Below are 26,765 nucleotides of genomic sequence, written 5' to 3'. Positions count from 1 at the left end.
GAGGCTACTACAGGCAGTTTGAAGGGTTGTAAGACAGTCATTGTCATAACAAGGAGGACAATCTTTGTTAAGGGCTAGAAACTACCCATACATTGTAGCGTGGAGGGAGATCCTTTCACTAAAGGACAACCGTAGTCTTTAAGGGAAATTATGGGCAGGAATAAGGGTTGGAAGAGGGACTGTCATGATTCCCTAGTTTGCAGCGGTGGAGAAACCTTCAAACAGTGGATAGAGGTATGCATTTTAAGTGAATGTTTCCACGTATTGGATCTTAGTTTAGATCATATTTGGATCGAGGTAAGGTAGCCATGGGAGTCAAGGAGAGGGGGCATATCTATTGATCAGATGCCCTAGTGAAAGATCCCATAGAGATAGTGCAGCGTGGTGAACAACAACGTGCTTAGAGGTGTATTGGGTCAAGGTTGACTCTTATAGATCGACTCATGTATGATGGATTGATGGTGTCCTAGGTGAGAACACATGGAAGATTGATGGAGTATGTGGGCATCCATGTGTAAGGGTCTCTTAGGTGTGAGGATGCCTTAACGAGGAGTAGATGCTACAACATGAACTTGGTCTCTCGAGGACTATTGGAGGGTAGCGTGAGAGAAGACCAAGTGTGGATGAGATTGGACACTTATGGTATGCCGAAGGACAGCATGTTAGTGTCCATGTTGAAGCTAAAGTGCAACTCCTTCAAGGACAAAGGAGATTGCTAGCCTGGTAGTTGTTGATAAGCTCAAGGGTCTGATCAACTAGGAGTAGGATTGTGTAACCCGAGGCATGCGTGTGGAGAAGGACTTCTGCAGTAGATGAAGGGCAGTCCTCCTAGCCCATGTTCACTGTAGGATATGGACATCTTGCAGTGATAGATGGCAGCCCTCTGTGCCCTATGTTGGTATTCATCATAACAATGGAAGAAGACCATAGTGGGTTGAAGTCCCAGAGTAGATGAGGTGCAGCAGTGGGTAGATTGAGAGTTGTTCACAAGTGGAGCTGTGAACAACTCGACAAGAGTCTCGATAAGTTGTGCTCTTGATGGAGGAAGGGACAACTAGAGAACAGATTGGATAGCCGAGATTTAGTGGCCATATGGACTTGAAGCATTAATAGAGGAAGGAGTTGCAGATCGGCAGCCGAAGGATTGGGCAGGTACAAGGTACGAACGAGAGGAGCTGTTAGATGCTACAACTAGATGGTCAAAGTATCTTGTCTTGTACTAGTGGATGTATTAGGGCCATTATCCCTAGTATGGGAGCCCTAGACTATTGTATTATATGTTGTTAATGTAACAAAGTTGGGTTGAAAAATTAAAAAATTAAAAAATTGTCTATGTTCTGTGCATATGTGATTTACTGCTTTATATTTCCGCTATATAAAGTAGTTTATGGTTGAGATACTCGGTTTGGTAGCATCAGTGATTTTAAGACTCTAACCTAGACCCAAGGTCGTGGAAATTCAAAAGAAGTCACAGGATGTAGAAGCATGGTTGATTGGAATGAATAAGTTCTTCATATTTCACAATTACTCAGAGAACATGAAGACCATAATAGCTACATTCAGTCTTAAAGGTAAAGTAGATATCTGTTGGGAATATGTAAAGAACATCAGAGATATTTATGAGGAGAAATTGACTTGGAGTGAGTTCGAGGGGCTATTACAGAAGAAATGATGACAAGGAAAAAGAATTCTATGAGCTGAATATGGGATCCATGACTGATGAGGATTACACTAGAAGATTCTTGGAGCTACTGAGGTGTGTTCCTTACCTCAAGGAGGAGAAGGCCAATATTTAGAGATTCATCAGTGGGTTTCCGATAGCATTCAAATATAGGATTGAGTTTGACGAGCCTAGATCATTGGAGGAATCCATCAGAAAGCTAAAGCATTGTTATGAGCAATTGAAATGCAAATCTGAGACTAAGAAGGATTGGAAGGGTAATGATAATAATAAAGGAAAATGGGACAAGAAGTGAGCAAGACCTTAGGATATAGGTAACAAAGAGAATGTCGCACCACCTAAGAAGTTCAATACATCTAGCAGAGGATAGGGACTTCGGTCTGAGGAGAAAAATAAGAGTGAAAATAGGGAGCCTGTGTGGTGTTGGACTTGTGGAGGAGAGCATCGTAGGAGAGATTGTCCACAGCATCAGGGTGGTAGACTACAAATCTACAATGCTCAGGAGGCATAGACAGTGGGAGATGTTGGACAGAGTATTCCTAGGATCTATGCAGTGTTGGATAACAGGTAGGTAGATCACTAGGCATTTATTATTGAGATGGATGGTAAGCTTTGTGATCAAGTAGTTTCTATCTTGATTGACCCTAGATCTAATTATAGTTATGTTAATATTTACCTGGTGGATAAGTGTGGCTTGAATAAATAAGCACATGCAGAGTCTTGGTTAGTGCAATTGGATACACATACAAAGAAGTGAGTTCATCATTGGGTAAGAGCTTGTGCATTTGATTTGAATGGTATGCCTACCTCAACACATTTGAATGTATTACCATTAGGATCATATAGTATGTTGTTGGGTATGGACTTTTTGTATCTTCATAGGACCAAGGTGGATTGTTATGACAAGGCTATTGAGTGCTTGGATGACAATGGGGAACAAAGCATCTTGCAGGGTAAGAATAAAGAAACAACAGTGAGAGGTAATAGCTATGTAGGCCAAGTGTAGTCGTAGAAAAGGGTGTGTGTTATTTGCAGTGCATATTTCTAGTGACAAAGGTAAGGAAGTTGATGAAACAAATGTTTTGAGAAAGTACCCAGTTCTACAACAGTTTCAGGATGTATTTCCCGTAGAGATTTCAGATTTTCCACCCCACAGGGAAGTGAACTTTTCTATTGAGTTGGTACCTGGGGCAACACCATCATTTAAGGCACCTTACAAGATGAGAACATCGGCATTGGTAGAGTTGAAGATGCAGTTGAAGGAAATTCTTGATAAGGGATACATTAGGCCAAGTGTATCACCATGGGGCACACCGGTACTATTTGTGAAGAAGAAGGATGGTACTCTCAGGTTGTGCATTGATTACAAGAAGTTGAACAAAGTGATCATCAAGAACAGGTATTCGTTGTCGAGGATTGATGATTTGTTTGACCAGTTGAAGGGAGCATCAATGTTCTTGTAGATTGATCTGAGATCTGGATATCACCAGGTACACATTAAATAAGATGAAAATCATAAGAAAGATTTCCGGACCAGGTACGAACATTATGAGTTTTTTGTAGTTCCATTCAGTTTGACTAATGCTCCAACTACTTTTATGTGCTTGATGAATAGTGTGTTGCGTCCTTATTTGGACAAGTTTATTATTATGTTCATTGATGATATATTGGTCTATTCTAAAAATGAAGAAGAGCATGTTGAACACTTGGCAGTAGCATTGATATTATTGAGAGAGCATCAGTTGTATGCTAAGCTTAGCAAGTGCAATTTCTTTCAGAATGAGGTACATTGCTTGGGACATGCAGTTTCCAAGGAAGGCATAGTAGTGGATCCAGAAAAGGTAAGAGCTATCATGGAGTGGGAAGCTCCTAGGAATGTGGATGAGGTGAGATCCTTCATGGGGTTAGTAGGGTATTACAAGAGGTTCATCAAGAACTTCTCACATATTTATTATCCTATCACATCATTGGAAAGGAAAGGAAAGAGGTTTGAATGGACAAAGGAATGTGTAGCCAATTTTGAGCAATTAAAGAAATTGTTAACACATGCTCTAGTGTTAAAGATTGCAGATATGGACAAAGAGTTTGTGGTATGTACAGATTCTTGCAAGAGAGGGCTTGGTGGAGTCCTTATGCAGGAAGGACAGGTAGTGTGCTATGAGTCATGAAAACTAAATGAGCATGAGCAGAACTATCTGACACATGATCTTGAGTTGGCAGCGATAATTCATGCATTAAAGATGTGGAGGCACTATTTTCTTGGCATACGATTTGTACTGATAAGTGATCACAGTGGATTGCGGTATCTATTTGACCAACCGAATCTGAATTCTAGACAATCTAAATGGTTGGCCACGATCAGTAAGTTCAACTTTGAGATCAAGTATATTAAAGGTAAAGAGAACATGGTTGCAGCTGCTCTTAGGAGGTGGATACAGGTGAATCATATGGTGGTTATGAGCTCCTATGGGACAAATCTACATGATAAGATCTTGCAGGAAAGTTAACAGGATGTCAGGTATATGGATCTTAGGCACATGTTACATCAGAGTGCAAGTATAGGTACAGGTGTAGGTACAAGTGCACAGGATGTGGACTATTGTCTCATGGCACATGGATTGGTCAGGTTTAAAGACATGATATATTATCCAAATAGCAGTGAGATCAATAAGGTGATACTGAGGGAGGTTCATGCAAAGTTATATTTAGGTCACTTAGGCTATCATAAGACACTGGCAATAGAGAATAAGTTTTACTATTGGCTGAATTTGGAGAGAGATGTGGCAAAGTTTGTGGCTAGGTGCTTGGATTGTCAGTAGGTGAAGGCAGAGTGTAAGCATCCAGGTGAACTACTACAACTGATTCTGATTCCAGGGTGGAAATGGGAGGTTATTTCCATGGACTTTATCACAGGTTTACCAAGGACATCTAGAAAACATTATTCCATCATGGTCATGGTGGACAGGTTGACAAAGGTTGTGCACTTCATTCCAGTGAAGTATACATGCTCAGTGAATGATGTCACACATGTGTTCATCAAAGAAGTGGTGAGATTGCATGGTGTTCCACAAAAGATTGTGTCAGGTAGGGATGCAAAGTTCACTTCCAGGTTTTGGAAGGAGTTGTTTGTAGGATTAGGTGCAAAATTGGCCTTAAGTACAACTTATCATCTGCAAATAGACGGACAGATAGAGAGGGTCAAAAAGATATTGGAGGACATGTTGAGGATGTATGTGATGCATCAACAATGGAAGTGGGAAGAGTATGTTCCACTATTTGAGTTTGCTTACAACAATGGGTATCAGGAATCTTTGAGGATTAGTTCATTTGAGGCACTCTATGGGCGGAATTGTAATACTCCTATTAGTTGGAGTGACCCAATTAACAGGGTGTTGATTGAACTAGACATGTTAGTGGAAGTGGAATAGGAAATTCAGATAATTAAGAAGAATCTGAAAGCAGCACGAGATAGGTAGAAGAGCGATACATATTGGAATATGTTGTCTAAGGAGTTTCAATTTATGGAGCAAGTGTACTTGCACATCAAACTGAAGAAGAGCTCCTTGCAGATTGAATCGTGTGCCAAGCTGGCACCTCGGTTTTGTGGACCTTTCAAGATTATTGAGAGGATTGGGCTAGTAGCCTACTGAATTGCATTCCCTGTGACAGTGAAATTCCATGATGTTTTCGATGTATCATTGCTTAAAAAGTATGTTGAAGATGTTGTTCATGTGATTGGATGGTCTGTATTGCAGGTGGATCCAGAAGGAGAATTCCAATTGGAACCTCAGTGCATTTTGCAGAGAAAGATGCTCATGCTTCAGAATCGAGCAATCGAGCAGGTTGAAGTGCAATGGAAGTAGTTTGCGCCCGATGAAGCTACATGGGAGATGGCAGATCCTATGCGGGTTATGTATCCTTCTCTATTCATTGGTTGAGAAAATGTTTTGGTATATGTTTTGGTATGACGTTTTCGTATATGTACATATGTATATGGATGTAAATACCGCCATGAGATATGTTATAAATCTCCAGTAAGCGGTATGGATGTCATGTCATTATGATGTTATATTTTTCATGTTGTCATGTTGGTTTGATTATCAGTAAGTGGATCATTGTAAATACTACATCGAGTTAAGTTATAAAGCTCCATGGGCAGTATGTTTTTCTTATAGAAGTCTTGTTGGTTGTAGGTGTCGTTGAACACTAAGGACGGTGTTCCCCCAAGGGGGAGGGCTCTATAACAACCCTGGTCAAATATCCATGTAAAAATTTAATAAAGGTAAAATAAGACCTTGGTGATGGGACACATAATCCAAGCTGAATGTTGGGAAAAAATTTTGTGATGGGGATCACTTGTGGTTAATTAATGGCTAAATAAATTGGCAAAGGAAACGACAAAGGCTTTGGAGAGACATGAGGCAATTATTGGCATTTTATTTATGGAAATAATGGAAATTAGGAGAAAAGGAAGGTGAAAGGTCATAAGTTGCATGTGAGGAGGAAAATGAAGGAAAATAATGGAAAATGAAGAAAATAGAGGCCTCAATGATAAAAAGGCTTCTAACGATCAGTTTGAAACCTTTTGTCAGTTCAGTTTTGGAGATATCTCTCTATTCTCTCTCTCATACTCTTGGACACTTGGAGTTTTTCTTGGAGCACTTTTGGAGGAGTGTGGTATACTTGGAGTTTTGGAGAAATAAAGAAAAGGAAGAGCACAAAAGCACAAGAGGACATCGATATCAACAACTAAAACGGGTTTTTCTTACAGGTACCAAGTTTCATGTATGTTTTCCTCACTAGTTTTGGCATGAATGGCATATGCATGTGGTTTCTTCGTTATGATTTGTCATTGACATGGCAGATTGCCTCGATAAACAATGGATTTTCTTAGCCTTGTCATTTCCTTGATAGCCATGGTGTTGTGGGTTCATTTCCTTTTATTTTCTAGTTGGTTCTCATGTTCCTTTAGGTATGGGTTGAGTTACTAGTTCCTAGAGCCTTAGTTGGACAAACACTTTGGAGCCCTGTAGTAGCTAGGGTTGAGTTACTAGTCCTGGAGCCTTGGCTGGACAAACGCTCTCTAACCCTTGGTGGGTTGAGTTACTAGTCCTGGAGCCTTGGTTGGACAAAGCTTTGGAGCTCGACAATAGTTGTGGGTTGATTTACTAGTCTTGGAGCCTTGGTTGGAACAAACGCTCTGGAGCCCTCGACAACTTGGGTAGAGACCAATCTGGTAATGGTTAGTGATTTCTGACCGTGAGGTGGAATCACTGGTTGAGGGTTGAGATGGTTTGGCCTCATGAAGCCCTGGATGATTTTTATTTATTTGTTTTATGAGATCCCACATTCATGCTTAGAATATGGCACAGGGGTGACTGGCTGAAATAAAGATTTGGTTCAGCCTAGTCTACGGTCGGGTGGTTCGTGGAAGTCCCATACCTAGTCAACCTATGAAATCATCAATAAGAGCTCTCTTTCTCCTTGGTATCTTATGGGGAAACATACTTGTTTATATGTGTCTTATATGGTTGTTATATCCCTAATGTTTCTATTGGTTATATGCTGGTTATGAATGAGTTTTATGATAGTGAAAATGTATGGCTCTCATCATGTTTTGGTTAATCATTGAATTTAAAATGAATATGTGACTTATAGATGGTAATGCAATCATTGTGATGAGGCATCCATGTTTCTTAGTGATTCCCAGATAAGTATGAGGCCCATATGCTCAGATATGTTGTTTAAACCTGTAGAATGCATATTTGTGACATGTTTGACTAAATGTCTGCCATGGCTAGTAGGGGTCCAATCAAGTCCTTGTTCAAGTGATTACATTTGTATCATTATTTCGCTATTATCTTTTCTGGAAGTGTCATGGAGTTTTGGGCATTGCCTTGAGCCCTGGGCCTCAAAAAGTGGCACAGAAGTCAGAGTCACTGGCACATAACTGCTTGGGAAAGTCCCTAGCCACAGGCATACCCATGTTATGGGAGTGACTAGAGGGTCCCAGTCACACTCATGCCCATGTCATGGGAGCGACTGGGGAATTAATGCAGTAAAAAAGTTAGTTTGTCTTAGGGGCTAGTCACTTGGAAGGTTTAGATGGCTCCTAGGGGTTCTGGAGTAGGTCTGGAAGGTTTTTGTTGTTGTGTTATGTCAGTTCCACTTCCTTAATTGACACATAGGGAGTTTAATCAAATCATATTAACACTTTGTCACATGTTTACCTTGGTTGGTTGGTTACTTGGGTAGATGTGGGAGGAGGGTGTTACAAGCATCTCAAGAACTGTGATGAAAATGTGGTATATATACAACACTCTTATAATAGAGAAGTCCACACTTATACCTATAAGTTCTCAATTGAAACTTGTTTCGGATATTTTCTTCCTTCACCTTTGGATATTGTATATGGGCAATGAGGAGTGAGAGAGGATCTTACAAGGGATGCCTTGAGGCTGGAAAAAATTGTACAAAAGATCAAGAAAATCCATATACAAGTATAAGATACACTCCAAAAAGTCACAAGAAAAATATACTGTCAGGCATGATCGACACAGAATAGAGAAGTCGTTTAAGGTGGGAGATAAAGTATGGTTATAATTAAACAAGTAGAGGCTACAAGGTCCTAGTAAGAAAATCAAGGCATTGTAGTATGGTCCCTTTGAGATACCATAAAAAGTGGGAGATAATGCCTATAAACTCAATTTGCCCCTATACATGCACATTTACTTAATTGTGAATGTGGATAATTTGAAGCTCTATCAACCTTCCATGCTAGATCAGTAAGAGGAACGAGTCCTACCTTTTGTAAAGGATTAAGCACCAAATGATTAGAAAAAGTTGATAGAAGATATAATTTTGCAGAAGGGGGTCCAAAAATACAATATAGGGGCAGCATGACATTTAGAGGATTAGGATGAAAGGATAACTTCTAGGAAAAGCTAAATGGTACGCCTGATAAAAGGTGGAGGAAAAAAATTCCTCACCTCATATAGTAGAATTTTTTGGGGACCAAAAGCCTCCCTAAATGGGGAGGTGTGATCTAGATTGGATCATTATATTGTTTTTCATCCACCTTGATGTTTTTAGAGTGGAAAAGTAGAGGAATTAGCTCATAGGACCATTTTTGTCGGTGGCACCCAATTTGGCAAATTGGGATCTAGAACCTTCCGAGAACATTTTGAGGCATCAAACGACATTTTTTTGGGGTAGTCGTTTTCCACTTGAGTGCCACACGTCTTTTCTAATTCTACACACAATGGCCTTTCCAATGACACAAAAGTAACCTTATTCAAACTTTGTATGTAAAAGTTTAGTCACTCGGAAGTTTACCTTCCTGTTTTCACCACCTTAACGTCAACCCCCATAACTCATGGAAAAGAGGCTAGCCACATGATTATGAGGAAGAAGACTTCATAAGAGTTCATATTGTACTTATGGCTAAGATTTGAGGGAGTCAAACTTAACCACTAGTAGGCTATATGGCTATGTTATAATTGGGTCATTAGGAGGAAAAGGGGTTCCATTCTTCTTAAGTGTATCTTTTTCTCTAGATGAGAAAAGTCACTGAGAGAGATAGAGGGAGAGCACACAAAAAGGATTTGTGCATTGTAGTATCACACATTATAGTACCTCACAAGCCACAAATCATACTTCTTTATACTCATAGCCATTTTCTATTAAGAGAAAGAGAGCAAAGAAACCTCACCCTCCAGTTGTGTTTTCTCTAGAAAGGGTTTCCCAGGTTATATATTGTGTCAAATATAGTTTGTGAGTTTTTATTTAATTATTCTCTATTTTATGCACAAATTTTAATTTGCATGCATACACAATAAGCACTAACCTAAATATCTGGAAATCCAAATAGAAATTGACCTTTGATAGTGTAGATTTTTGAATTTTTAAGTACAATTTATTACATCTGTTATGATGAACTATCCAATGGAATATCCATGGCAGTTTATAGACCAGTTAGATGGAGAAACTCATGTGGAGACTAGTCACCAAGGGCATACTTTTCCATCACAGTAACCTAGGAGCTATTGTCAAAGCCAAAAAAATGAGCAACCTCAAAGTGTGGAAGGGAAGCACCAATGGTAAAGAGACCTAGTCCCTACCTCTTTCCTATGACACTTACTACCAACAAAACACAAATGAGTAGGAAATTAAGAGAAAGAACTGCAAAGATATGAATGAACTTGCACTAACTATTCCTAAGACTGTTCACTTGCAATGGAATGGTCTCGGTAAGATGAGCCCAATGCCCAAATAAATAGAATTTTTTCCTAGCAAAACTTGGGCCCATAAAAGATACAACAAAAATAAATTTTGTATTTAGAAGCTAGCGTGTGAGGGGAACAATGGCTAGTTGCTATTTCTACATGCATTCCCTAATCTTGAGCCTAAACAAATGGAGGACCAAAATAATAGAATGTTGATCTATACTAGGAGCAAAATCATCCCACACACAGATAAAATAAATAGAATGCACAAACTTCTAGGAAAATCCCAAAACTTTGACCTCATGCCAATGATTTGAAGTGTGAGACGTAAGAACGGAGTCGTTGTGGTAATAATTCCAAGGAATCTAGTAAATTCACATGTCATTGTGGTAACAATTCCAATGAATCTAGCAAAGTCACATGTCGTTGTAATCATACTCTCCATGATCATCATTGGATGCCCTTTTAGTGCAACACTGCAACAAGACAAGCTCTTTAGGCAAGTGAATTTCCTCAGGAGATGTGTAATCCTCTTTAATTTTAAGCCGTCAAAATCACCTAGGGATCGCACTTGGCTTATGCTACACCAACCATTAGTAATGTTGTATTTTTTCCCATGGAATTTCGAACCGGCGACCCTCACATTACAAAGTGCCTTAACATAGCACCCTGTCACATTTTTCTTTACACCTCGTGGGAAACATACTTTGAAATGTTGTGGTTAATAGTAAAAATAATTAATAATATATGGATCATCTTTAAACTTTAAATTTCCACTCAATTTTAAAGCAAAATATCAATAGTATACTAATCTTTCTCACTAATTTTAGTAGATAGTTAGAAATATTTTTTCACAATTTATTTATCGAACCCCTTCTTATTACAATTATTTTCAATACATCTTTGTTATAGAATCTTTTGTCTCACCTGTCTCTAGGTGCACTTCTTGGCTAGGGTAGCATCCCCTTTTTCCTATGCAGACTTGGCCTTATCTTAAAAAAGGCCTTCTCAAAATCTATACGGTAGCTTCCCAAATGTAAAGCATGTATATATGTGGGTGCTCCCAAATAAACTAATGTATGACATAAAATATTATATATATATATATATATATATATATATATATATATATATATTGATTTTTCAGGTAGGGTTTATGTGTGAATCAGAAACCTACCTATTGCAACTTCTGGCATAATCACGCAAACCAATTTCTAGTGCTATTTATACATACCTTGGGCGGTCCTCATATCAATGAATTTTCCTTTGCATCCAAACACAAGTAAAATTGTCCCCATTCAGGTCTATTATTACCCATGTTTTTAAACACATGCCCTACTTCAGGAAACCTTAGTTTCCATGTTGTGGTATTTTGTCCCCATTTAGGTCTATTATTACCCATGTTTTTAAACACATCCCCTGCTTCAGGAAACCTTAGTTTCCATGTTGTGGTATTTAGTTCCCTTATTTCACATCCATATAGATTTTGTTAGAGAAGAGACATTCAATGGTTGGGGATGGAAGGATCTGGATCATATCTCTCTTTTTATGCTTCAAATTCTTTATTCTACTCTCTGGTCTATTACTTGTGTTGCAGGTCTACACCTTTAGAGGAAGAACCAAGGTTTAGACCCTTCGATATCTACATCAATTGTAGGACACACTTGTAAGTTCTGATCTCCTAATTTGTGAATTCTGAGTAAATTATATTGATTATTTTTTTGTTGTTGTTCTTCTACTTTTAGTTTGTCAAGGCTACTAACCCTAGTGTTAGGGATTTTATCGTGTAAAAATATTTGCAATTAAAATTACCTTATCTTCGAGGAATATTATAGGTTTTCACTATATTTAAAAATCTACTTTTATTTCTTTTCATATTGAATTCCTTTTGAATACACTTTCATTAAAAATATTATATTTTTAATTGATATCATAAATATTCTTTTTTACTTTTACATTTAAAAAATCACATTTAAATTTTTTTAGATATTAAACTCCTCAATGCACCTTTTTAAATTAAAAACTTCCTATTGATTCCCATTTTTTCTCTACTTTATAAAAACTATTTTTAACATTTCAATATATTAACGTAAAACAATAATTATAATATTTAAAGACCTTATAAATTACAATATAAAATCAAATTAAAAACATATATTTTGAAATGGTGAACAATCCCCTTTCACTTCTTCAAAACATGCAAATCACCATTTAAATGCTAATAAACTTCAAACATAACAATATTCATACCACAAACACACGGTACCTACTCAAACCCCTCCCCAACCTATATAATATTAAACACTTATTTAGAATTTTCCATGGCACAATTGAAGGCACAATTTGAGAATGAAATCTAGTATAAGGTATCCTCAAAACTAATTGAATTCGTTAAAAGTCAAATTAATTAATAATTTTTTATTGGATAAAATGGTTATGAATTATTTTTATTAAATAAAATTTTGCTTTTTTCATATTTTAATAAATCATCTTAAAATAAACTAAAATCAAATAAGATAATTTACTCAAATTATCCACTTATTAATTATCCTAATCTATGTGAGAGAAAGTGTAAGAATTGAATCCATTCCTACTTAGACTTCGCAGTTATGATAGAACAATTCGAAGGCAGGCATAGAATCGGACGAATAGAGGGCACAAGTTCGAATCTCAATGCAGTCCGTAATGGTTTTCACTGACCCCAAAGCGTGGCGCCCAGATTTCCAAGCAGCTATACGATGCTGGATTTACCTCTATCTGAAAACGAAAACGGAAGGTCATGAATAATCCTGGGAATAGCTGGAATAAACACAGTCCGCAGGAAGACGGCAGAGCGTTACTAAACAGACAAAGATCTGCAGAAAATTAAAACTTGAAAATCCTCGAAATCCAATGAAACAATGCAGGCCGGAAGGTACAACGAACTGCAGCACCAAAGTAGGTGAAAGGTCTGAAGTCACCTCACCGGGGTAGGAATTGGAATTTCAGACCTCAAGCATCTGTCAAATTTTGACTGTTTCTGCACGTCTAAGGCCTATTTCCAGACTTTTATTGACGGGCCTGAAATATTTTTGACCATATTCAATAAGCAAATCATCCTATAATCAACAATTACCTATCAAATTCCATACATGACCCCACATTGAACAGTGAGGCCGACCAACCGTGGCCAACACTGGTTGCTGTTATTGCTAAGTTAATAAACTTTAGTTCATGATTGTCCTTTTCTAAAAATGGGAGAGGATAAATAAGCCGTAGTCTTTAACGCGACTTTTTGAAAGCTTTTCCGGCGATTTTTTCCGGTGAAAATCCGGCAGTAATTTATTGAAATCAAAGTTTGATAACTAGTTTCTGCACAATGAAAGCGTCCCAGGGGTTTTTCAGGGTGCTGAATCCGAATATGCAGTTAAAAAACCATTTTAACTGCAACAAATCATGATTTCATCTCAATTTCTTCCGCCGGATTCCGTCACCGGAATCTCAAAAAGTCGCATTATAGACAACTCCGATAAATAATAACTGAGCTCTCCGGCATTTAATTATGTGTGCGTTCATTGGATGTGCGGCGCCTGGCATCTCAACATCTCACCATAAATGCTCTAACGTTGGTCTACGGTTGTGGATTGATATGGTACTAACTTTTTATTTAGTTGTCGGAATTAGGTAGGTTATACTTAGAACATAAATTTTTCATATATGGGACAGATTCAGAATTTGGATTTAGAATTTGGTAAAAATCCCTGTCACTAGGTGAACATGATGTATAGAATATTTTATATTCTTGGGTACAGCAGGTTAAGAGTTACACATATTCTTGAGTTATTTCCATAGTTGTTCCACTTTCATAGGATCTTTGAGTATTAAAGAATTATAGAACTTGTTTGGTATATCTAAGTGGTATTAAAATAAGGTTTACTTCTAATGGTAGAATTAATTTTCTCTTGAGTTAATTTTCTCTTGAGTTGAGTTTCATGAGATTAGTTGATGTGCAAGTATGGTAGCCAGGAGACTTAAGAGAGAGACATTTGTGATTTTATTTGTTGAGAGACAAGTAGTTGGAGTTAATGTTGAAAAAAAGTGTTGGGAATGGTAGTTTTGTTGAAGATTACAAGAAAACTCTTAATGATGTCACTACAAAGAGGATTAGGAAGGATTGAAGAAGGAGAATTGGAGAATTAGAGAACAAATAAATTGGAGATGTTGGAACTATAGTACTCAGTATTAGTGGTTGAGATGGAGGAAGAACAAAATGTTGGTAGAAGAGACCTAACAGAGTAGTTGATGTCATTTATGAAGGATATAGGTAATGCAAGGATGGAAGTTTCATACTATGATGGTAGTCTCAAACCAAAGACTCTTTGTACATTGGATATGTGAACTCTACAGAGACTTTGAGTATGAGATTGCCCAAAACATCAATAGAATGTTTTACAATAACAAAGTTGAAGGGGAATGTTGCACTTTGGAAAGATATTGTGCAAAACGACGGTGTGGAAAAGAAAAGATAAAGAATTGATAGAAACAAGTGAGTAAGATCAAGAAGTACTTTCTTGTTGATTACTAGCAAAGTTTGTGTAAACAACCACGAAAATTATTTATAAAAAAATAAAATATAAAAAATAAAAACCCAAAAGAAGACATCTATTTAGGAATATAAAAAGAATTCTTGAGATTGCTACTTAGATGGAGACTTAAAGGAACTTGAATTTGAAAGGGTAGCAAGGTATGCTAATGGATTAAAGTTCCAAATTCAAGAGGAGATGAATACCCATTATTTTCAAACCATGGATGAAGCATATTGTATTACTTTACAGGTACAATAAATTTTGAATAGGAAGTGGAAACAAAGTTGTAGGGGAAGGAATCTAAAAGGCAAAGGAAGAGCTATGGCTACAAGAGCACATTCTAGAGAAGTGAGAGAAGTTGAAGCATCTTGTAGTCAAATTTCCAAAGCTGACAACCATGTTGGTAGAGCCAATAGTTTTCGAAGAGGAAATGGAAAGTATATCATTACTTGCTACAATTGTAGAGTATAAGGGCACAAAGCATTGAAATGCCTAAAGAAGCACAATTTGAGGAGAAAGAATGAGGCTATGAATCATGTCACAAAAGTAGGTCAGGCATTAGTTATGGGAGACAATGTTGTAGTATTTCAATATGAAGAGGGTGAAAACCTTATGTACAAATGGGAATTATTTAAACTTGAAAAGAATAAAAAAAATTGAAGAAAGGAAGATATTTTTTAAAACTAGATGCAAAGTTCAAGGTAAATGCTACAACTTGATTATAGATGATAGGAATATACAAAATGTGGTATACCTAGGGGTGGGTAATATTGGGTACCTACAGAGGTACCCAAGGGAATAATGTGTTGTAAAACGGACCACAATTAGTTAGTTTAGTTAGGAATTATGGAAAATAGGCCATCTTTAATCAATAAAGCCTGTAAGTGGTTACTCACATTAATTATGATTGTAAGTGGTCGACCCTTATTCTATAAAGGGACCACAAGTAGTTAGGGTTTGTAAGGGTTTTCGACCTTAGAAGATTATACATAGTTAAAGAGAGGAAGGGAAGAGATGTCAAGTATTGTTTTGTATTTAGAAGCACATGGCTTGTGGAGTGTTCTCCTTCCTTAAGGAGTAGTTATGTGGTGTTACCCTACCTCAATGGTTTTATATTAATAAAGAGTGAAGCATTTCTATGTTATTCTCATATTTCTTTTGCATTTATTTTGTCGGAAATTTTAATATATTTTCAGGTATATGATAGAAAATTTGGTGTCCACATAGTTAATCAATAAGATAAAACTAAATTTAATCCCTCATCCCTATCCCTATTAGGTTTTTTGGTTACAAAGGGGTCAACAAGTCACTATGGTAAAGCAATTCTTACTTAGTTTCTAGATTAGCAATTTCATTAACCAATAACTGTGTGATGAGGTGGAGATATATGCACATCATGTATTTCTTGGAGGACCATGGTTTTTGATAGGAAGGTGTTAGGTAATGATGTAATGCATGTGACCTCAATAAATAATTTTTGGAGGAATAAAGGGAAGGAATATTTTGTTTAACTATAAGGACAAATAAGGTACAAGAAGATGAGGAAAAGAGTTATGTTGAAATGGAGATTCAACAATTTTTGAATGAGTTTCTAGAGATTATTGTTGATGACATGCCAACAGGAATGTCTTCCATGATAAGTATTGCAAATGAGAGTGATTTGGTTCTAGGATAAAGTCTACCTAATAAGGCATGTTACTACATGACTCCTGTAGGGAGAAGTAAATATGTAGGTGCAAGAACAACTTGATACAGGGTTGATTGGAGAATTACGTTGCTAGTTCATGTATCTGAGGCTCACATGAACTACTCTTTTCTTGTTGCGATTGATTCTTCCCATGTGTTGTCACCTTACCATGTAGTACTAAGCATGTTTCCCTATAGCTATTCACACATCTAGAATTTATGTTAGTCACATGTTCCAAGAGTCAAGAAATGTATGTCAGCATATCCATAACCATGCTATCACAAATTGCAAATTATCCTTTTATTAATACTAGCATCCTTAAACAAAATCAACCTCTTACTGAGGCTAGTAGCCAAGACTTATGCAAGCTTGAAAGTCAATTAAAAAAACAACCTAATACATCAAAATCTACTACCTCTAGCATTTCACATTCATGATATCAACATAATTGATATACGCACACATTATATATGTATGTATATATATATATATATATATATAGATATAATCGAGAATGAGTCTTTTCCAAGGTTTTATGGCAACCTTAAAATTTAACATCCCTTGAGATAGTTCATGGAGGGGCATTTCTGTATATCAAAGAACTTGAGGGGGGGCTCCCTCCTCTCCTTAAGCATTACATATTGTTGGTTCATGTACTTGAGACTCACATGAAGCACTCTTTTCTTGCTACAATTGAGTCTTCTCATGTGTTGTCATCTTGCTATGCTAGTACTAATCATGTTTCCATATGGTTATTCACACATCTAGAACTTATGTCAATCACATGTTCCAAGAGTCAATAAATGTATGTCAACATATCCATAACCATGTTATCACATATCGAAAATCAACCTTTTACTAATACTAGCTTCCTTAAACAAAATCAACCTCTTACCAAGGTATATGTATATGCATATGGTGAGGGACACATTTAATACTCAAACTTATGGGATTGAAGTGATTTTGGGTTCAAGAATGTTTCATGTGTTTTTTGTTTCATGGTTGGATTTATATTTAATTTGTTTTTTTATTATTGATTTGAGCATGGTCGTGTTACCTTTCCTTGTGATTTTTTGTTGTGAGCTTTTATCTTCCTTCATTTCTTCTTATTCATTCCTTTTATGCTTTGGGTCTTAGTGGTTTCCGAGTGTGGGAAGAAAATTAATGGAGCTTATGAAAGAGTTGAATAAAACCCAACAGGAAACGTAAGCCTTGGGTGATCTTGGGTACATAACTAAAGGGTAGAGGAAGGTAGAAGAAGATGATAGACTAGCTAGGTGGAGTAGTTGGGTACATGAGAACAAATGCACAATAATATGATAGCCATGAGAGTGGCTTTAAAAAAAAGGGAAGGTTTCTAAACTTAAGACTACATGGCTAACATGTATAGATTCATTCTTTAACTTGTGATGTAATGAAGGTATGATGACGTTGTTTGGTATTAAAGACCATCAGTTTAAAACCATCATAGTAGTAAGATAAAAAATTAATCTTTAAAAATATGCTCACTTTGTGAATGGCAAGAAAATAGAGCTTGTGATTTCCATATTTTGGTAACAAGAGAGGGTTATTTAATGGGTTCTAGGTTGCATGGAACACCATTGGGCAAGTGGGAAGGAATGACCCATTGTTGATGAGTATGTTATGATGATATTCCTAAGAATTGTCATTAGCATGAGTGAAAATGACAAAGGATGAAAACTGATAGCATACATGATGAGTTAAATAGACTACTGAATAATGAAACAATAGAAATATCAATTGAGAGCACTAGTTGTTGCAGCAAGGTAAAATGATAAAAGGGAAAGGAATTGGGTGAGAATTATTTTGGGCAAGTTTCGAAATTGTTGTTTCTAATTTTATGCTTGCTTGCATAAACACCAGGAGGTTAACTAACCATATCGCTATGCGAATGAGTTATATTTCATGACTATGCTTATAATGAAAAGGATGTAAGTAATGCCATTGTCTTTAACAAGTTATTTTCGTGAATAATTCATGTGGAAGTATGATTGGTCAATACTCATGTAAATATGATGAATATGTGAATGGCATGCTTGGGATAAAATAATGAGGTTATCCAATGAGATCCCCTATCGCGTGAGGGATCCATTGAGAAAGTAAGAATTCTTCTTGTTAATTATTATTATGATCATGATGTGCCCACATTTATATTATTTTTATGACCATGAAATGTCTATTGTTGGATCAATAGTTATATTGACTACTAACTGGAATCCTTGGTCAAATGATGAGGCACATATGTCACTGCATTATTTTCTTGGGGCTGAGAAAAACTCAGTGCATATAGTTTGGCTACTTCCACCTCCCTTGTTGGAGGTGTGATGGTATTAAGGATAGGAAGAATGCTTGGAATGGGGATTTCCTAGGTTTGAGAAGACATTGATGGTAATGGAGCTATGGAGTGATATAAATTCCATTGAGTGCTTTCCTTAGGGCTAATAAGCCACTCAAATAGTAGGAATTAAAGATAGAGTTGATTGAAGACTACATGGAGCAGAATAGCCACCATTAAGTGTTGCGCCTTGGGTCTAAGAAAACACTTAGTGTTGGGAAAGCCAAGAAGGAATTGCAGTTTCTGGCATTTTTTTTAACTCATGGGAGAAATTCATAATTGGGACCTTGACTATAATATTCCATGAGGAGTGTAGGGGTACATAGTTATAAGATTCCATGCACTAGTCATTATAGCATGACAAATGGCTATTGGTCTGTAAGCCTCTATTGACTACCTCATGTAGGAAATCCCTTAGAAAGGTAGACTAGTTGGAATGGGGTTTGTGTGGGTCTGGAAGGGTGAGTGACTGATAAGGGCCAGGGAAAATTTTAGGGGCTAATATTAGCAAGTGGGCTTAATTTCCATGGATTTTCCCCAAAAAAAGATTCGCCAATTTTCATTTTTCCTAAAAACTATTCGTCCAAATTTTATAATATAAAATTATTTTGCCTCAAATATTTCCAAAATTCTATAGAGACTATATATAAAATCACTAGAAATTTTAAATTTTTTACAAGGATATCATCAAATATTTTAATTTTTCATATTAGGGACTAGTAATATTCACCAAGGTTTCTATAATTTAAGATAAAATTCCATCCTTAAAATTTTCCCTGACAGGGGATGATGCAGGAAAGCCTTGGGACAAGTGGACCACCCAAATTAGTGTTACTTGGGCCCATAAAACTGAGTAGTTGGTGGGAAAATAAATATGCCTATGACTCACTGGGAGGTTAGCATGAGGAAGCCAATTGGGAGCTATACAAAAATACTACATGGAGTAGTGTGAGAGTTACTAATTGGTGGACTTCGGACTGATAAAACACTTAGTGAAATGGAGTTGAATACAAAATTAAAGATCACATGGACCTATGTTGAGTGCTTGCCTTTGGGATGAGAAACATTCAAATAGTTGAGCTTGAAGACAAAGTTAAATATCACATGGAGTTATGCTAAGTGCAAACCTTGGGGTTGAGAAACACTTAGATAGCTAAGCTTGATGATGAAGTCAAAGAATCAAAGAGGGACCATATATAAGTATTATTTGTTTAGTTTAATAATATTTTGAGACATTGATTTAATTTAGTTTAAAGTTCTAATTTGCAATGACTTGAAATTATGATGTAATATGATCTTATTTTGATCTGAATTGAATTAAAATTACATGGTTAACCTCACAAATAATTTTTTTGGTAGAGTTATGATTTAATTGATTTGGAATTCCCTTATGATGAATCTCATAAAATTTGTATACCTATGATGTAGGAGGAACATTGAATTGTTAGCACGAATGTATGAGGTTGAATGCAATTCAAACCATAATATCTTAAAGATCTTAGTGTGTAGTAGAACACTAGAGTTGAAGACTTCATGAACAAGGCCATTGGGTGACACTAGAATTCATTTGTATGCATTAATTTCCATGAGGTATGCCATGAATGATGTGATTTTTTAAAGATAGGAATGTGCCTTGGTTATGAATACCTTTTCCAATGCGAGGAAGCCTTGCAAAGGGACGGATCACTTGAGGGAATAAGAATCAAAGAAGGGAATGCCTAAACTTGGAAGGTGAGAAATTGCATGGAAGAGGAACTAGATCACCTGAGGTATTGGGAAGTAGAGAAGGGTATTTTGGAACTTGAAAATAAACTGGACTTAAAGAGTCATAGGCATGTTTATTGGGATTAAAGGTATATTGGGTGGGTCCAAAGAAAGAATGAGACAGAAATGTTTGTTGAATAAGAACTAAGCATAGTGGACAACATCGCCAAACATTAGAGGCAGGAATCTCTCTAGACAACAAACATGATGAGGTGCATTAAGAGCACTATGAATTAGACATAAAAACTTGAGAAAATGGATGAGCTAATTGGATGTTATACCTATTGAGTTATTGGGTAAGTGATTGTAAATGTAAATTGAGTTGTGTTTATAAATCTCGTAGTTAAACTTTTTCTTAGGTGTAGAACATCAATGATGATGTTCCTCCAAGTTGTTGAATGGTTTTGTCATTGATGCCAACATCGGTCTTTGAATGTTCTTAATATTTTTCTATTTTTCATCGATTGGAAGCTCCAAAGGATAAGAATCCCTAGAAGCCTTGCACTTGTTGAAGATTTTGAAGATGTAGATTGTTGAATTTGCTTTGGAGACCATCACCATTGGATTATCTTCTTCGTACCGATTCCAACAGAATGTGGCACACCATGAGGGCTATCGTGGTTTAAGAGATATAGTTGTTCAAAGATTAAACCCCCATATTGAAGGTTAAAACCCCTAAATAAGGTGACATGGTAGTTTATTATTAGTTGATGGGCTTAGAAGAAATTTATTAAATTAATGTTGGCTCCAAATTATGAGATTTGAAATTCAAATTCTTCCCTCCTTCATGAAAGATGAACTAAGGTTAATGAGGCTTTTTGGCTCCAAAAGAATTTGAATCTTAAAATTCAAAAAAACCCTCTAATTCAAGTCAAGCTAAAATCAAATTTAAACATTTACCCTCCAAAACCTCAAGTTGGCTGACCCTCATTGATACCCTATAAAAACTATATAAAGGAATTTAGTTCCCTCTAAAAGGCATGATTTTAAAATGCAAACCTTGTAAAGAAATTTTGAGATATCCTTGGGGCCCTATGGAGTCCTCAACATCTATTTGGAGAGGTTGAATATATGAAAGGTTATGGGTTTATGACTTATACTCTTTGGATGGGATTCATTTGGATTTGAATGTATTTTGTAGGTTGCACTAAAGCTAATGCAGAGGTTTTCTTGTCACTTTTTTGAAGCGAAACGTGAGGCAATTCGTTGAAGGATCAAGTTGGTCTACAATCTTGTTGCAAACTTTAATAAATTTTCATAGAAGTACTTAAGGGATTTGCTGGTTTTGAATATGACCTATGGATTTGAAGCTTGATATGGTCTAGGATCTGTATACCTTCAACCTCTAATTGAGATACGTCTTTCTATTGTTGAAATTCAGTCCCAGAAAAAGAAAATTCTATATCACTTTTGAAGTTCATTTGCTCATATTCAACACTAGAATAGAGGCAACCACTAAGGATTAATTCGTTCTAGTGAAACTTTGAAGTATCACTTGGTAACCCGAACTTGTGAGGGGTTTGACACTTGACTTCTGATCAAAATTTCTTAGGCATGTTTAATGATAAAAGTCAACACTATCTAGGTATAAACCATTGAATACCTAAGCCAAGTATTTCATATATTCTTGACTGCAGTGGTATGTTTTTCAAACTCCTTAGAATAGAATTCTCCTGAGAAAATTAAGGTCTCTACAGATCAACTTTCCACACATTCATATCCTTATTGGGTCATGTTTTGTGTGTGTCCTAGCTCAAAAATATACGAAGGCTCTTTTGTGCATAGTTGAAGCCTCAAGTAAAGACATATCTAATTTGTTGCCTCATCAACTAGTTGAAATCCTATTGGAGTCCTTCAATCCCTAACCATAATTTTATATAGTTGCTAATTCTTAATGATAATTTGACAAACCCATTCAACCATCACTAATGAAATCATTGAAGCTAAGGATGAATTTTCAGCGTGCTTGAAGATTTTTCATGTATTATCTTGGATACTTGGAATACAAACAAAAAAGTCATCATCAACAAATAAAGGCATCAAATCACTTCTAGGTTTCTCTATAAAAATTTGTACTTGAGTTGCATATAGTAAAGGGTTAAGGCTTGAGCTGCAAATATGTTCTGGTGCATTATCACATCTTTTGAAGAAGTTTGGCTTGTTCAATAGTAAGGATTTCAATGTCATAACTAAAGAAGTTTGAATGTAAGGTTTTCATTGTCTCACTATAGATCTGAAGTATAATTGCGGTAGGGTTTCATTATTTGTTCAACAGTAAGGTTGTCAGTGTAGAATTTTAAGAAATTATGATAGTGAAGTATTGCAGACATCTTGCATCAGTAGATGACAAGTTATGAGAAGGTATTATTTAGAGGACAAGATTTTTGAACTTGAAAAAGGAAATGTTGACAAAGATTAATATATGTTGCTATGATTTGTTAAAGAAGTAAGAAATCAAGTGTAATGATAGGGTTTGACATAAACATATATTGGTTGAGCAAAGAAGAGTTTCGTGATAGTTGATCATCTAGATTTTCTTCCATTTGTTGACTTGTTAGTTAGTGACTGTATGTGTTGAAACTAAGAATATTTACACCTTGATGAGTAAAGAGTACTTTTGACAAAGAAGAGAGAAAAGATAGAGTTGTTGGGTGTTTTTACATTGTGAAACTATTGTTTGGTGCAGCTAGCGTTTATGATACAAATTGAGCAGAAGAAAATTCAACAAAGATTATATTGTAGTTTGTTTTGTATTGATTTTGAGCATAGGTGGATCTAGTCTAAAAATTTGAAACATGGTCCATTAGCCAATTAGGGTGGCAAGGTGGTGCTAGGTCAGGTTGAACCCTACACAAGGAATTGGAGCATTATTCCAATTTAAGCTAGTAAACAGGGTGTTGCAACATCCTTTAGGTTAAAGCTTGTACAATAGGGTGTTGGAGCGTCCTTCCAGTTGGAGCAGGTAAACTAGGGAATTGGAGTATCCTTCAAGTTGGAGCCTAAAAATCAGGGGGTTGGACCCTCCTTCAGTTGTAGTTGAAAATCATGGAAGTTGGATCTTGCTAATTGATGTAAATTATTTAAGACGATATCAAGAAGTGTTTGTTGGTTTTTCTCCCGAAAGGTTTCCACCTAAAATTTCTGTTGTATTGTCTTGATGTCATGCATTGTTGAATGGTGTTGTTTCCTAATGTGATGATTTATAATTGAACTAGTGTTAATGTTAATATTAATTTGAATTCTATGAATATTAAAATTAAATAATTGAAGAGAAATAATGATTCACCCCCCTCCCATTATTTCCAGCAATTGGTATTAGATCAAGTTCCTTCACAAGAATTTTTTCCACTGGAAGGGAGATAACAGAGTGCAAAAATCTTGGAGTTCTAGTATTTAACGAATAGAACTATTCACATTGGAGTGGAAGGATGAAAGAATATGTGAAAGCACATGGATATGATGTCGAGTAATCTGTGAAGACTGGATACACATAAACCTCAACACCTCCAGTCAATGATGCATGTAAAAAGCTCTATGATAGTAATGCTAAACCATGAGTGTTATTTTGAACGGTTTAACATAATCAATTTATGTTAAAGTTATGCATTGCAAATAAGTTAAATAAGTTTGGGACAAGCTCCAAATTATATATGAAGGGGACAAGAAGGTCAAAGAGACCAAGCTTCAAACCTACAAAGGAAAATTTGAGTAACTAAAAAGTGAATGAATATGAAAATATTGTAGCCATTTTCTCCAGGTTGATGAAGTAGTATACACTATAAGAAGACTGGGATAACCAATGGAGAACATGGCAAATGTATGAAAAATACTAAGATCACTTCCATTGAGGTTTGACGCTAAGGTTTTTATGCTAGAAGAAAGATCAGATTTAGAAAAGGTTAGCATGGACGAGCTGCATGGAATACTTACAACTTACAAAATGAGAATGGAACAAGAGACTCCATCCAATAGAGAAGAAACATTCATAGCTTCCAAGAATCAATCAACAATAAAATCCAAGCTCTTGTTGTTGCGATGATAAATTCTTAATGAAGAGGTAGCCAACTTTGTGAGAAAGATGAAAAGAGGAACAAGTAAATGAAAAGGTAATCTCCCCTTACTATGTTTCAATTGTGGTGATATTGGTCATTTTTCTACTAAGTATCCTCATGCAAGGAACTCAAATGATGAAGAAGAAGCTCCTAAAAAATCCAAGAAGAATCAAAGAAGCTACAACAAGAAAGGAAAAAAGAAAGGTTTTAAGAAAAGCTTGGATATTCAAAGGAAGACAACTACTCATCTGAAGAAGAGAGTTATAGTGATGACAAAAATTACACTAGAAGAGTGCTATTTGTGGAAAATGGTAATAGGAAGGAAACTCTTGAAGAGGAAGAATATGATGAAGAAGAGAAATTTGAGGTTGATTTTGAAAAGGAGATTGTTAGAGTTATAAAGGATCTCAATGTTGAAAGAAGAAATGTCAAAACATTGGAAGCTGAGCTAAAAGAATTGAAGGGACATGTCAAAAGCCGAGCTATAAGAAGATTGAAGAATCGTAAAATATCATCATCAATCTTAAGGTATAGTTGGAAGAAGCCAGAAAAATTGAATATTCTCTCAAAAAAAAATTGGAAGAAATAAACAAGGCAAGGGAAGGTCTAGAAGCAAAAATAGCCTCTCTATGAAAGGAAGTACAAAAAGAGAATGTCTAGCAAAACTTTGCAAACAGTTCCAAAGTATTGGATAATATTATTAGCAGTCAAAGACCATGTGACAATAAATAGGGATTAGGTTACAAATCATATCATCTTGAAAATGGATCAAGCTCCATGACAACAGAAAAGGAAGTAGAGAAGAAAAGTTGTGCAAGTGTCTTCAAGGGTTCTATCATAAGAGAAGATCGCATGCATTCAAAGGCGAATCAAAGAAAGTAGAATCAATAACTTGCAGTAGAAAGGACACAAGACGATTTTTACAAAAGAATTGTACCACCAAGAAGATTTCCCCCATCCAGGTACTCTAGCGTATTTTTTGGTTATTGTTATTCATCTACTAACTTTGGGCACATGGCTAGGGATTGTAGTGCTTATGACATAAACTACTATCAAATTCATTATCCGAGAAGCAAGTTTGCAAGAACACAAGGAAGATACCTAGTTGCACCATCATTTAGGTATCATGTGGAATGCTTCAATTTCCACAACCATGGACATATGTCTCATGACTGCAGAAGCATGATGAATTCTTCCCCAAGAGAAAACACCAATTTCAAGAATAAGAATGACTAGAAAAGAAAACAAAGAAGAAAAGGTAAATGAAGAAATCCCTCAGACCATGCTATTAGGCAATGAAAAGACATAAGACAATGACGAATCTACAGGTAAAGAAGAAATGAATATTCAAGATGATGATCTTGAAACAACAAAGGTTTATGTATTATTCTAAATGATCGATCTTGATGCCACCTTGTCATGTGAATTTTTAAGAGGGGGATTCTATGTAGCAGTGGTCACATGTTTGAAGATTTATCCTTTGATAGGTTGACAAATGGAAGATGTGAAGAAGTCAGAATAATGGTGGATATATTTGTCATCCTTGTGGAGCAGTAGGTTTGAAAAGAAAAGTTGTGACAAAATTTCGATGTAATCATATGGAGTCAACTATGCCAACCTGTGTGAAGCATAGAATAGGTAGTCAGAGAAAGAAGGGTATATTGTAGAAAGATAAAAGAAGGAATTTTATCAAGGGGAGTAACCCTTTTCTATTTATGTTAAAAGGGGAGAGAAATTAGGAAAAGGATATCAGAGGCATGGAGTTAGGGGGAGTAGTGATCGTAGGGCAAGTATGTGTTTGCATTAATGACAAAGGGGGAGATTGTTGAATGATGTTTTCATTGATGACAACATTGGTCTTTGAACGCTCTTAATATTCATCTATTTTGCATCAATTGGAAAATACAAGGGACAAGAAGCCCTAGAATCCCTTCACTTGTTGAATATTTTGAAGATTCATATCAATGAATTTTCTTTGGAGACAATCATCGTTGGATTTTCCTCTTCACACTGATTCCAACGATATGTGGCATGTCATGAGAGTTATCATGGTTTAAGAGATATTCTTGTTCAAATATGATGCCCCCATATTAAAGGTCAAAACCCCAAAATAAGGTGACATGGAAATGTATTATTGGTTCATGGGATTAGAAGAAATTTATTAAATTAATGTTGGCTCCCAACTATGAGATTTGAAATTCAAATTCTTCCCTCCATGAAATACAACCTAAGGTAAACAAGGGTTTTTGGCTCCAAAAGAATTTGAATTTTAAAATTCAAAATATCCGTCCAATTCAAGTCAACCTAAAACGAAATTTAAACATTTACCCTCCAAAACCTCAAGTTAGCCAACCCTCATTGACATCCTCCAAAAGCTATATAAAGGCATTTGTTTCCCTCTAAAAGGCATGATTTTAAAATGCAAATCTTGTGAA

This window comes from Pinus tabuliformis, chromosome 6 (assembly GCF_031772625.1).
Source record: "Pinus tabuliformis cultivar Carrire ecotype Pingquan chromosome 6, CPIR1, whole genome shotgun sequence".
Lineage (NCBI taxonomy): Eukaryota > Viridiplantae > Streptophyta > Pinopsida > Pinales > Pinaceae > Pinus > Pinus tabuliformis.
Note: the sequence above shows the minus strand (reverse complement) of the source record.